The following is a 14,693-nucleotide window of genomic DNA, read 5'->3' on the forward strand; positions in this document are numbered from 1 at the left end:
GTGGGCTGGCGGGATCAGACAAAATACAGTGCGAACACTATTTGTTTGAGTGAGGCGGGAAGTCAAAACCTTCCCCAGGCCTTTATAGTTCAAGAATTTGTTCTAAATTTTGCCAGGAGAGCAACTTGTCTAAGAAAGCAGCTTCTGGAGTAAATCAAAGTCCTTGTTGCCCTTAGGGCCTCACTGAGATGTTCTTCTCAGATATCAGCTGCATGAGAGATGAAAATTAGTGTGTCTTTCTGACTGACTGCTATTCTACTTTGCCTTTCCAGCAGCCTGGAGAGATTTAACAGAATCACAGGCCTGGAATGAGTGTGGAGTTGTCAGCAATCTCAGTGTTTGGGAGGCCTGAGGTTTAAGTGGAAACCTTAGAACATGGCTGGACTAGAAAACTCTTAAGGAACAAAGAAATACAAGAAATTTAGCCATTTAAAGAAATAAACCCTGTTTATCAGCCTTGGAAATTACTGTCTTTAGCTGTGTCTGGCCGTGGATTGGCAGTAGCAAGTGCTAGTTTTATTCTGCTTGCCGTTCAGCATAGGACACTAGGCAGGAATAAGGAACAGTGTGCCCTGTAGTCCTGTAAATGTTGTCTTGAAAAAGAGAAGCTGGAAAGAGAGAATAAGAAATAAACAACCATGTTACATTCTTTGTTTTCAATCTGATGCCGAGTGATACCTGAATCCGGAGATTCAGACCTCCAGGATTATTGATTGTTTAAACTCTTATTACTGTGGTTTTATTTGAGAGCAGTCTGGAAAATTCTGAAATGTCAGAAATGCTTTGTAAGACTCGGTGTAATTCTAGGGCTTGTGAAGTAATAATGGTGGGAAAATGTTCTTTAAAAATGTTTTAATTTTGAAAGCATACAGCATGAACACCTTATTAATTCAAAATATTTCACTAGCATTTGTACAGATGATGTCCAGGTTTCTTTGTGGCTGCTTGACATTTTCTCTTTTTCTCTAAATCTTACTATTTAGCCACTGAAAAAGTGAAAGAAGAGGAAAAGCGATAAAGGAAATCCACCAATAAAAAAATACAAGAAAACTGAAGCTTCTTTAATGCAGGTTTCATTTTTTAGGAAGATGATTCTGAGAATAAGCTTTTTGCTGGAAATTAATATTTTAAATGTTTCCTGAAATGGAGGAAAAAAAAAAAACAACTTCAATCTGATAAGGATAGCTTGTTCTGTTTAAGAACTTTGATCTCTCTCCTGCCCCTGGCCTTTGTGCAGCTCTGTCTCCCCTTTGTATAAATCACAGGCTGGTCTTTTCACTCCAATTTTGGAAGAATTTCAGGTATGCCTGTGTCAAATTGCCCACATAACCTTCACTGCTCTAAGGCACACACTAACATTAAGTTGTTTCTGTGTAACAGTGTCCAAGGAATCTGCTTTACCTCTGTCACCTTAAGGTAAAGTCACCTTCTACGCGGACTTTTTCAGGTAACCTGATTAAAATCAGTATCTGCCCAGACTTCCAGCTCTGCCACGTGTGCCTAATGGCATGGCAACGTGAGTCCCTGCAAACAGAGACCACAGATGAAATCTGGCCCCAATGAAGTCTGAATTCCTGCTATTTTTAGCACCGTAGGATTTGAAGAAAAATGTCTGTCTTTCTCCCGTATTGCTGAACTTTCTATGTGGAGTTGTCTGGATCTCCAGAATCCTTCACCTTCTTTGTTTTCTCTTACAAAAAATTACATCTTCTTTCAAGTGTTGGCATCCCCACAGCCTTAATCAGTGCTTAAAAAAATCAGAGATCACTCTGGTTTCAGTATTTGGGCAGTTTTGATTCTCATCAAGATGTTCATACAGTGTTGTGCCAATTTCCCTTGCTGTCTGCCTTTAATTTCTATTTGCAATTTCCTTCTCTTCTAATCTCAAATTAATCTATCCCAGTAATACTCTAGTTCTGCTTCTTTGCTTATTTCCACGTTTCACACAAAAATCTGTTTATTATATTTTACTTTGGAAAGGTACTTGGAAATTAGGAGTATTATAAGAATAGCTGTGCAATGCAATGAATTTTTTAATCTAAACCAAACCTCCCTCCCTTTGAAACAAAAGCTTTTACAAGTGGCAAAGAAGCAGATCATCAAAACTTTAAAGTGAAACTGCTATCACAGAAGATTGCTTGTATTCCCCACTGAAGTGTTCAGTGTGTCCACCCAGTCCTGGCGCAAAAACTGAGATCAATGACTAAGTTGAACAAAAATGAAACGATTTGATTATTTTTTCAAAAGATTTTGGATGGTCCAAGTGGTTATTAAAGCAAGAAACATAAGGATTGTGATTCTGGCCCAGACCCTGGCTTTTCCAGTGACTTGTAGTACTTAGTTTCTCTGTGCTCTCAAGTCTGAGCAGTGAAGAGGATAATGCTGATAATTCAGAGAACCGAGAAAAGTTTACAAATTACTCTGAAACTGTAGCACTAATTGTCAATGGTTCATCCAGACATTCCTAATCTGCTCCTGAAAGGGACTACTTAGTTACCGAAGCCAACCTACCAAGGATCCCAACTGAAGAAATTTCATCATCTCCTAACGCAGATGGGATGATACGGCCATGAATGAAAGGAGAGGAAACGTGCAGAGATGTGAGCAGAACTTTGTCTTGTCATTGCACAGTTCTGGTTCCAGAGCCATCAGGACTAAGCTTGGGTCTTGACTGCATCTTTGGATTTGTGTTCTGTTGGAGTACAGATTCAAACCAATAGCATGAGTTTTGGAGTGGTTTGTTTTTTTTTTTTTTCCCCTGCATGAATCCTTTAATTATTGCCCACAATTCCGTAGTTGATTCTCTTTTGTATCTTGCACCTTGCAGCTCATCAAGATCTCCATACAGTGTTGTCATGCTTGGAGATACATGTTAGCTTAGATTCATCCCGTATGTCAGACATTGTTTGGAAATGAGGTAGAAACCAATGGGCTGGAGTGTGACTTCTTCCACATGATACTAATGCTATATAAAAAGAAATTATAGATGCTGAAAAACTTGCATGACTTAACTGATCTCCCAAGGTACTGGCACTTAACCATCCCGTGAATCCACTTTGTCCTAGGTCAGTTGTATATGTGCTTAGCTTTTGGAAATAGCTTTGGTTTGTAGCATGTGCAAATGGAGTGCAAGTCACAGAAGCCACTCATGCATAATCCAAAGCCAATTACAGTACTCAAAACTCAAAGAATCTTGCCTTTAAAGTGTCCTTGATCGATTACCAAGTTCTTCCTGTTCCAATAATAGCTTCTCTGATTCTTTCTCTGAAAAATGAAATCACTTTATGAAATTACATTAGTGTGCATTGAGAGAGTACCAGTTATCTGATCTGACATTTTATATATTGATTGAAATGCTGAGAGACAAGGAAGTCATGATTTATAACAGTGCAGTGAAAAACTGAGAAACAGATGAAGTAAGGTCACAAAACATGAATGGTAGATGGGAGCTAAGCACGCTCAGCTGCTGTGAAGCACAAGCCTTTAACAGGGCTGCTCTGTGGTGTATGGGAAGATGTGCAGGGTTCTTATTCCCCAAACTGACTTCGGTTTGCTTAGCTGCTGTAGTTCTCTATGTAGTCTTACCAACCTATATGGAACAAAAAGTACTGATAGTAAGAATATATATTAATACCTAATCCAGAACTTCATATTAATAGGTCTCAAAAATACTTCAGAAAGGTAAAGGAACAGAGATGTCCCAAGGTAATTATCTAGCAGACCGGTGGGGGAGCCAGGATAGCCCCCAGCCTCGTGAAGCCCATCCAGAAGTCTGTCCTTTTGACCGAATTGCCTCTAATCGTGAGAGCACGGAAGGGTGATGTCAGGATGGTTTTGTCGTCCACAGTTTGACATAGCAGGGCAAGTTAGATTTAACTTGAACTGGTTTGTGTGGCATGTTTGGCTTTGTCAGCCTGCCAGCCTTGGCCACTGGGGAAGAGCACAGAGTATCTTTTAGGGGAGGGTTTTCTAAAAACAAGATTTTTGCTTTAATTGCTATTTACATGTTCCACCCTTTGCCCTTTTTCAGCTGCAGGGCAGCTGAAAATCTTGTTCTATTTTAAAAGCTAGGGCAGGAACTTGAGGCTAGAGACTGCAGCCAAATCAAACAGGAATCTCACCAACCTAATAGGGGGTTGGCTGATAATAAAGGCTATCTTCCCGAGCCTTTAAAGCTCTCTTCTTCCGAAGACACTCCCTTATCTGAAGCCTTTGGCTTCCCATGAGAGGGTATAAACATCTCCCTATGCGGCAGGGTACCCTTTGACATTAAGAGGAAAGTACAACTCAAGATAAGTTGAAGAAGCTTTTATGTCTAATCTCAGTAAGCATTCAGAGACTGTGAATGTCTTTTTATCCCGAGTTGCTGAGGTTTGTTTTGGTTTTTTGGCTGGCAGCACATTTTGCTTGGAGTTTTATGACATCCCTCATGGCTTTTTTTTTTTTTTTCTTTTTTAAGCTGAGCTGTCAGTGCAGTACTTGTTTGGTCAAGATTTGTGTGTTTACTTGGCATCTTCAGTACATAAAACTAGCGCTGTTCACATGGCTTCCATGCAGCCAATTCTGCTAATATTTTAAGGCTCTGACTAATGTGGCTTGAGGGTAAATGTTTTCTGACTTTAATGTTGTACCTTGCTCACAGGAGCAAGTTTTGATGGCTTTTTTTCATTGGCAGAGGTTTCAATTTTGTCAATTCACTGCTATTCCTCGTTAGGGTTTTTTTTAAAGAGTTGGTAAAGTTTTTGTTCTTTTTTCATAGCTGCTGGGATCCGATCAGTGAACAACTCATAGAAAGCCCAGCTCTCTTTCATACAAGTGCATTAGTATATCCATGTGAAGGCAAGACCCCTACACTCCCCCTGTAATAATAATCTCCTCTTCCAGGAGTGCTGGGTTCCGATGTGCTCCCCAGGACCTTGCACTGATCCTCGTTTCATGTCCCTTCCCAGCCTTTGCGTCCCAACCACCCTTCTCCTGGCTAATGCAGTACAAATGAGTTCTCCTTCAGAGCCTGGCACAGGCAGCCCCATTGCTGTCCTTACGGGCTGAGGCTGAAGGATGTGAGCCGCTTTGTGCCAGCCCAGAGCTGTACGCTTGGCTTCTGCTGCGCTCCAGGCTGCCTGGCTGGGAAGATACTGGAACTGACCTTTCCCTCCCAGCAGCAGTGCCAAAAGCCTCTCTCTTCTGCTCGCTGGGAGCCAATTAGAGACAAAACAAAGACATTTCAGCGTAAGATTTACCCTTGTGGCTTAGCAGCAGCGCTGAGCATCAGTGGAGGCTTTACTCAAAGGCTGTCTTGAACATCCTCCTTCTATGCCATGAATGAAGACTGGGAGTCCCTCACATGTTCCCAGTAAGCACCACAGCCCCTCCACATGGGGTGTTCCCCCACGTTCCAGCCACCCTTCAACCACCTTCATTTCTTTCAAAAGGAAAATGTCCCTCCAGGCTCATGGTGTGAACTTGTTTTTAGGTGAAGCATGTGTATTCAACTACCGTAATTAACCTTCCATTTTAAAGCCTCCATTTTCAGATCAGTTCCCTACAGGCTAATTTTTCTGTTTGCAGGAATGTGTGAGTGATGCACAGATGCTCTGTTGGGATACTTTACCTATTCATTAAGTTTGATTAGATAGCATTTGCACTCTGCCATCTAAGAGTGCACCACTTTCTGATATAATTAGTGTTCCTCCAATTAGGATAAATGGCTGTTTCATTACTTTTAAGTGGGTCATTAAAGTGCCATTCCAGTCTCATGCCTCTGGAGCTGACAAGGGTACCTGCACACTCCTTTTCACAAAGTCAAATCTGATTTCAGAAGGGTAATGGAGAAGGCAATGTACCAGGGCAGATGTTGCTCGTGACTCCTGCTGAGAGTAGTTCCTGGGTGGCTGATTTTCCTGTGTGATTGATACTCTGATTCACTGATGAGACAGAAGTACCTATCTACTGAGGCACCTTTTGAAGTTCCTGGAGTCAAAAACTGGGAATTACTTAAAATGCGTATTGATAAGCTTTGTAACCATATGAATTCTTGTTATGACTGTGGAAGTGTGTGGTTGCCACAGGGAAAACACAGAGATTGTGCCTTATCAACAGCAATCCTTGCATCTTTGTTTTCTCATCCCCACATTCGTCTTCTGTCCAGGGGTCATGCTATTTGCTTGTAACCTGAGTCCAGCAGCCCCTTCTGTTTCTTGAAGAGGCTTTGCAGTTCCTGAATCATTAGATACTACAATGCTATAAAATAATTTCCTGAGAATTGGAGGGCAGATTTCTAGCCCACATCAGAAAATTGTGATGTATTTTGGGAAGGGATAGACACATATATTTTGCAGGGGAGATCTGAGAGCGCCAAGTCACCATGGTGGTCCCTTTCTCTAACTTTTCCTTTTCAGATGTGGAATTCATAGACAGCTGCATATTTTAGAAATACTTAAGGCCACATCTGCAGAAGAATAATCTTGATCATTTTGGATGCTGTAAGTCAGAAGCTGGTCCAGAACTGAGATCATCTGATTCTCCCCATCAAGATCTAATAGTGTATTAAAAATTTCCCAAAAAGGGCTAAGATTTTGGAAAACAAAGATTATACTCTTGCTGTGGGATTAATCTCCTCAAGATGTAGTAAAAATGCCTTTTTAAAAAACCTAAAATATTTATGGAACTCCCTGGGTATCTTTCTATTGACGAAACAGGGTCAGATCTTAGATTGCTTAAAATGTAAAAAGCCCATTTGTTTTTCTATGCATTTTTTGTTTTTCTCTAGTTTTCTCTAATTTTCAAGCCCTTTTGTTTTCTTCTGCCTTGTGGTTCCCAGTCCTTTTACCACAACATAACTGTGTAAGACTTCTCCTCCCCAGTTCATCCAGCATACAACCATCTAGATAATTTTTAGGCTTTCATCTCATGACTCCGCAAAGCCAAAAATGCCCATTAATCAGTGACCATCTTACTGGTTAGGTTTATTTCTAGTAAGTGTATTAGTATTGAAGAAAAAATTGTTCAAAGATGTTTTTCCCATCCTTCTCAAAGTCAGTGGATATAGGGCAGGCTGGCTGCAACCATTATCCCCTTCAATGACTTCTCAGTGGGTAGTTAGAAACATGCAGAGTAGTCACAAAAGGCAAGTGGGAGCTAAGCAGGAGGGATTAGAACTTGAGAAATTTTATTTAATTAACCTTCCTGCTAAAGCAATCACATCTCACATCTCACTTCTCAGACTCTTACCCTCCTAGGTCACGTTTTCTCTGTCACACTGTGAAGTAACACACAGAATTATATAGCCTTCTTGGTATCTTGGATTTTTTCAAAAATATAAATAATTCTGAAGTGACATGGAAGTATAAATAGATGGAGCATGAAAATATTTGCTACTGCATAAACAGTTACCAGTCTGTCAAAAATCTATGCAGCTGCTGGCTCTCTGTGGGAGGCGAGCCTGAGTCTTGCACCTTGAGCCACTTGTGACAAAGCTTTGCATTGATCCCAGATGCTACTTTGAAAACCGAGGCTTGATACATCTCTAGCCTTTGCAGGAAGTCAGAATAAAGCCAACAGCTTCTGTCCAAAATCTCTGCCGGTTTTGCTGTGGATGGTGTTTTGGTGGCATAGCAGCTTTTAGTGATGATTCTGGCTGCAGATACACATCCCAGGAGAACAGAATGATATTTTGCAAAGCTGAATTTTGGTGACTAAGGCATCGAGCACATAGTGATAGCTCATCAGGCATTATTAATGCATGTATCCTGGAGCTCTAAAGATGAGGGTCTGGCCAAAGGTTCATAGGTTCAGGCAGGATGTGCTGCTTTGTCATGCCAATGAAATAGAGTCAACAGGATATGGAGAGATCTCCAACCTGAGTGTAAGGGCTACCAAAGGGTCACTGAAAGAAAAGCTGCTGCTTCTATATGTGAAGTACAAGCTGTGTTCCTCCAGGGTGTCTCCTGCTAAGCTTCCTCCTTCAAAGGGGTAAAGCTGAGGTCAGAGAGCAGTAAGTTATTAAGTTTAAAACTCTGTATTCTGAGGTCATCTGGGAAGCAGCAGAAGCTACAGCATGGCAGAAGGAAGGGTGAGCTTTGCTGAGAAGAGCTGCTGTTGTGCTTCTGCAAGATGTAGGTCTGTGTGGTGGATTTCATCGCCCCTTGCTGTGTCTCATGGATGTGAAGTATGGGCCGATTTCTTGATAAACAGCCTGCTGCCACGGGATAAGAGACACATAAGAAATACCACCTTTCTCTGAAAATTGGGAAGGCAGAACAGCCCAGCCATAGTGGTTACTTGCAGCTACCTACTTGTAAAATATTTTTCTGCAGACATTCCTGATAGGTCCCTAAGTTACAGGGCCAGGCCTCTTTCCTAAGGGCTTGCAAATAATGAGTATATGCAAACCTGAGGTGCGTCATGGGATCCTTCCTAAACCTTGGACCCTGCAAGGAGTCTGTGGAGAGTAACTGAGTGGCAGAAATAATTGTTTCCTAAGGACAGTGGCCCTGGTGCTGCTCCCTTAAGTCAGTTGGTGGTGTCCGAGCAGGTATCCCGGGTTGCCTGTTGAACAAGAAGGTTAAAGCTGGTTGAGTGGCCACTGCCACCTCTTCATTCTACTGTTTAGAATTTTAATTTAAGTAGCTTCCTAAATCTCGCAACCACTATAGTATCATCAGGATGGACTGTCCCTGGGCACCTCTGCTAAAAAGGTGCCTCTCTGGTGCCTTTGGCAGCTGCCAGCAAGTATGTTGGAGCCACGTAGAAAACTGTGGCATCTTACTTGTTCTTCTTCCTCGGGCTTCTTGTGACTGGGCAGCCCTTTGATCTTCTGGTGATTTTAAGACCATAACACGTATGCTGATGTAGTGGAGTTGTGCAGAGGAAGCATCAGGCTTTGTAGCTATGTGCTTTGTAGCGCTGTAACGCGAATAAGATCTAGTTCTTTCCCTTCAGCTAACAACAAATTATGTTGCAACCCATCCTCAGACAGGCTAACATTTTCTGTATGCGCTGGCCCTTCCTCCTCGCAGGGTGCAGAACAGGCAGCGGAGCAGCGGATGGGTCCCCACCACGTACGTCGCGATGACCAGCTGCAGCCTGGCCTGCCCCTCTCTCTTCAGGATCGGGCTGTTGGCAGAGCGGGTCGGCCTTCCCCAAATTGTTTACTACAGCTACTCGCCAGCATTTTATAGGCCTTTCTCTTTATCTCTTAGCTTGCAGATAGCTTATTCTTCTCTCATGAGGTGTACGGTACATGTTCTGACAGCACACATGTCTTGGTGTGGAAATAGTCACAGTGCCAAATCCTCTAAATATTGTAAAATTCCAAGACCCAGTCCAAGTATCCTAAAATAGCATGTCTGAGCAAACTTCCTGGGGCTTTTTAAACAGCCTTCTGATGTGTGTGCTGGGGTATGAATGGAGCTGCGGATTTCTGAAGTGTCAAGGGGGCGAATGTGTGTATACCCAAATAAGAATATTATGAATGAGTCTCTTCAGAGAAGAACACTGATGAAAAGGACACTGTTAGCAAAAATGACCGCAGAAGTATGAGCAAATACTCGAAAGGAAGAACACCCAGGGGGAGTGGGTTCCCACTTTCTAGTGAACTACGTTACTTTCTTTTCAGAAGTCGTGCTAAATAGGAAGGATTTTCCAGTTTTAGCAAAACACTGAAATAACGTCTGTCCTCAGTGAAAGTTCTTCTGGGTGTAAAAACAAATGCCAGTGTACTTCCAGGGCCATAGGACAGGCCTGTGGATTCCCCTCTTAAGAGGGGAGCAATTAAAAAAAGTTAAGCCCTTCTCCGTCTTCTGTGTTTACAATGCTCCATATGCATGGTATTTAAATGTCTCTCAATTTTAATGCATTTACAATTACAGCACCCTTAGGAGAGAGGGCTTGTGCTAGTCTTCCCATGAAGAAGGTGAAGAAGTGAGGCGTGAAGAGGGTAATTTGCACAAGGTTCTTTAAAAGTTGAATTTGTCTCCTTTATTTCAGGTTATTGGTTTCTCGTACCATTCTTTAATTTAGTCCCTACATCTACAATATGAACAGGGAGTGGGTTGGCAGGGACAGTGCCCTCTGTAGCAAAGCAGCTCCTCTTTCTTCTTTCTCTTCTGGAAACTTCCGCTAGCTTCAGATATGATTTTCTTGCAGCCATTGTTGTTAGTAGTTCTTTTGCTTCTCTGGGTTCTTCAGGTCTTTCAAATCACACTACAGATCTTTCGCAGCCAGTCTCTTCTTCTGTGAAGTGATTTGTTTCCATCTTCAGCCAGGACCTGGGCTAGAATTGCACAAAAATAAAAATGAGGGCAGAAAACTGAATGGGCTTTTCTAAAGCCTGTCTCGAGTTTTAGGAACAAAAAAGAAGAAACCCCTTCATTATTTAAACTAACCAAGCTCTGTTGTTCCCAGCTCGAGTCTGTTCTCCATCAAGTCACATTCCAAATTACTCCTGATAAAGAATTTAAAGACAGAACCGAGTGAAATACTATTAGCTCTGTATTAACCATCAGCCTGCATTTTCCTCTTGCTGGGCATGTCCCTGAAGGGTATCAAGGGATTCTTGTAAAGGTGCTGTGTGTTCTGGATTTCTCCTTGTTCCACACAAGCTTGTATTTCCCCTTGTGCCATGAGGTCTGTCAGGGCAGCGCTGGCTGCTACAGCTGAAGGCTGAGCTGGAATCTTCTTAAAATGTTGTGCCTATGGCAGGACAAGTGCAGTCCAGGCTTCAGACACATAAGGAAGGGCTGTGATTAATCTGTGAGTTTTCTCAGAAATCTGGGTAGTGAGCGTAGTAGACATACCTAGGTAAATGGTTTGTGGACGTTTCCTAACTTGTATTAAATCACACGCACATTCCTGCCACGCAGCGCACATGCCAGCTGTTGGCAGTCCTCACCAGTGGCTCAGGCTTTCCTGTGCGGGTGCAAATCCATTTGCAACAAAAGGTGGTCCAGGGATGTTTGACAATGTGGAACTAGAGAGATTACAAAAACGAGTTACAAAGCAATTAAAGCTTGAAATTAAAGAAGCTGACACTGAGAATTGCAAGATGCCTCCAACAGGAGCTGTTGGAATGCATTCATTTTGCAGCTTGAAGACTATCCTCCCTAGGAAAAGAGTGAGAAATTCAAGGCCTGCTTTTCAGTAGCGTTGCATATTTTTGTCAGGAGGGCTGCAGTTGCTAACACTCTTACAACAAAACAAGTGATTCACCCTGGTATTTTGCACCATCCCACAAGGGAGGCTGGGTGCATGGGCCTGGGGTTTTCCTTTCTGATGAACAGTTGTGGGAACGAATTCCAGAACATCACATCTTTGGAAAAAGGAGGTTATAGCTGGGATATGTTTGTTCGTTTCTCATACTTCCTACCATTAATTGTCTCACCTTTTTTTTTTTTTTTCTTGTTTGTTGTGGTTTAACCCCAGCTGGCAACTGAGTACCATACAGCTGCTTGCTCGCTCCGCACCCTGTCCTCAGTGGGATGTGAAGGAGAATCAGGGAAAAAGGTAAAACTTGTGGGTTGAGGTAAGAACAATTCAGTAATTGAAATAAAATAATATAATAACAACAACTGTAATGAAAACGGGAGAGAGACACAGAGGAATAAAAAGAAAAAGACAACTGATGCACAATACCACTGCTTACCACCCGCTGACCGATGCCCAGCCCGTCCCTGTGCAGTGGTCAGCAGCCCCCGGCCAACTCCCCCCAGTTTATACACTGAGCGCGATGCTCTATGGTGTGGAATATCCCTCTGGCTAGTTCGGGTCAGCTGTCCTGGCTCTGCTCCCTCCCGGCTGCTTGTGCGTCTGCTCACTGGCAGGGATGGGAATCTTCAAGAGTCTTTGATTTAGAGTAAGCACTACTTAGCAACAACTAAAGCCATCAGTGTGTTATCAGTGTTACTCTCACACTAAATCCAAAACACAGCACTGTTCCAGCTACTGAGAAGAAAATTAACTCTCCCCCAGCCAAAACCAGGACAACGTTAAATCCTTAGGCTTCGTGGTTTTGAAGCAACATACCCAAATGGCTCAAAGCTTTTTCCTGATCATTGATGAAATTTTAGTATCTTAGAGTTCTCCAAAGAGAGTTCATGTGTTTAGCAATATTTTGCTTTCTCCCTGTTCTCCCTGCTCCATTGCTGGCATTCCCACACATGCGTCTTCACCTGGACTAGGCCATATGTCCTCCACTGTTTTTCCTACTGTTCTTAATTTGCGAGTGCTCATCAGAAATAGCAGTCCATGTGGCTGTCTGAAAAATGTTAGCAGCTCCCAGTGAAATGCCCAGTGAATTCTTGCTGCCATCCTGAGTAGGCTCAGATCATCGCAAAATCACTGGAACTCTGGACGGCAACTCTCGATGAGTCTTCAGCTACCTTCTCTTCCCTGTAAAACTAGTTCTGCCCCATAGGGGCAAACTGGTGGCACATTAAGTAGAGACCTTACGCTGTTAATTAGTTTTGCAGATAAATAGAAGACTTCAGTTTCTGAGGTAATAAAAATGTGTGTTGTGGAACTCCTACGAAAGAGAGCAAACAGACCTAGGAGCTTATCCTTCGTCAAACCTGAGTTCTCTTCCCAGTGCTGCCCGTGACAAAAGGTAAGTAACTTTATTCTCTCTGCTTCAATTCCTCCATCTTTAAAGAGAAGTTAATAAAATGCTCATCTTTATAAAGCACTTCTAGTTTCGCTAGTACAAGGTACCCGATTTATCAAATATCAAAGTTTTGATATTGTGTCTAATCACAATGCTGAAATTATATTGCCAGTTCAATTTTTAGGAATCTGTCAACGGATTTCATGGCTTGAAATACTTAGCTTTGGGTGGCAACAGGAAAAGCTTACGCAGCTTGGTATGTGTAATCCTGATGCAAAAAGCCCCCGCCACATCAAACTGTTGTTTTGTTTGAGGATTCTTTGTTTGCTCCATTCCTTTCCATCACTGCCTTCCATGCAGGCTTGAGGCAGCCTGATAATGCTGTTCCTATAGTGTGGGAGCTTGCATACAGGTGATCAGCCCAGCGCAATGACTGCTTATAAATCCATTGTTGCAAGAGGCTGGTGAGCTGGTAAAGATAAAGATACTCTAAACAGCAGTGTAGCATTTGGGACACACTAAATAGAGCGAAGTCTTCTTTGATACTTACTGATGTTTACATACCAGTAATTATTATTATCATTGAAAATCCCGACTTCCTTTCTTTGAACATAATGTCTAAACAGGAAAAAGCTAACCTTCCTGTTTGGAGAATTGTTAGTTTCAGAAGAAATATATTTTTCTCTCTTACTTGCAGTTTTCAAAGATTTTATTTTTAATACAAATGGAAAAGACAAACAATAGGCTATCTAAAAGGAAGGAAAACTGCACGTCTGAAACAAACAGAGTCTGCTATGAATAGATAGTTTCTGCACTATGAAATAACTCAGGTCATACCTATATACTGACTTTTGCATATTGGGAAAGGAAATGTAGACTTATTTTTGGCACCCACTACACTATATACACAACGTAGAAAGCAAAGTTCAGGTTAGAAAGGGAAGAGAAGCCTCCTGTCAATCTGTCCAAACAGCAAGAAGAAATCATGCAGGAGTTGTATTGGCCCAACGATAACGCCTCAGTGTGATGCAAGGTTGACTAACAAGGCTGGACTTAAAATTTCTGGTACCTACTTGGCATGCAGCATTCTCTGTGGTTCAGGTCAGCGCTCACAGTGGCCTTCTGGGTAAATCTCAGCTTCTACACTTTGCTTTTGCATCTTTTGTTTAGTTGAAGGAAATACTGGTGGAGCAGCACCTGCAGTTCTGTTCCAGGTGTGTGGTATTTTTGATGGCTACCAGGAGCAGCACAGTGAAACTGAAGACCAAGATGCTCAGCTCATCTTTGTGAGGGACAAAACAGAAAACAGGTAACTAAAAGCTACATATGAAAATGTCCTTGTACCCAAAAGCAGAATGAGCTGTTTGGCATCCCAAAGGCATTTGATACCTTCTCAGAGACTGACAGGCAGCCTAATGGAACAACCGCCAGAAGAGGCCCTGTAATGACTACTGATGTAAATTTGTATGGGAAGTCTTCACATTGTCACTTCTCCTTCGGTTATTTTGCTTCAGTCAAGGCTGTAGTTTTGCTGATCCTGTTTATCAGCAACAACTAAAAAATCTTGCAAGAATGGAAGAGGATATTTGTGATGTAAGACTACTGCCCAGAGCAGGCTGGGAGGCTGGAAAGGCCAGCCTGTCTTTCTTTCATCATCTTCCCAAAACTCTTGCTTATTCAAGGCCTAACTAATTTAGACATACTTCACAGTTAATCAGAAACGTTGAAATACTTGCGTTATTTCTTAAAGCCTTGGTTCTTGTATTCATGGACTGTATGAATATCCACCTTCTTATGATCATGGAGAATGTGTAAAAATGTGGTCTTACAGGGTCAAATACCATACATTCATAACTGTTTTCTAAACTTTTTGAGGTTTTACACCAGTCTTCTGATTTTGGAACTGATATTTTACAGAACTGCACACTTGCTATTGGTAGTACTGTATAGCACAAAGAAACCTTGCGAATATTTCTAGTGCTAGTCCTATTTTAAGTTCAATCTGCTTACTATACTAGGGCACTATGTTTGGTCATGTTTGTAGGGTGAGACCCTAAAGATCTATCTTATTCCTTTTTCGCTTGCTTCAAGTTTC

The sequence above is a fragment of the Falco cherrug genome, chromosome 13 (genome assembly GCF_023634085.1).
Source record: "Falco cherrug isolate bFalChe1 chromosome 13, bFalChe1.pri, whole genome shotgun sequence".
NCBI lineage: Eukaryota > Metazoa > Chordata > Aves > Falconiformes > Falconidae > Falco > Falco cherrug.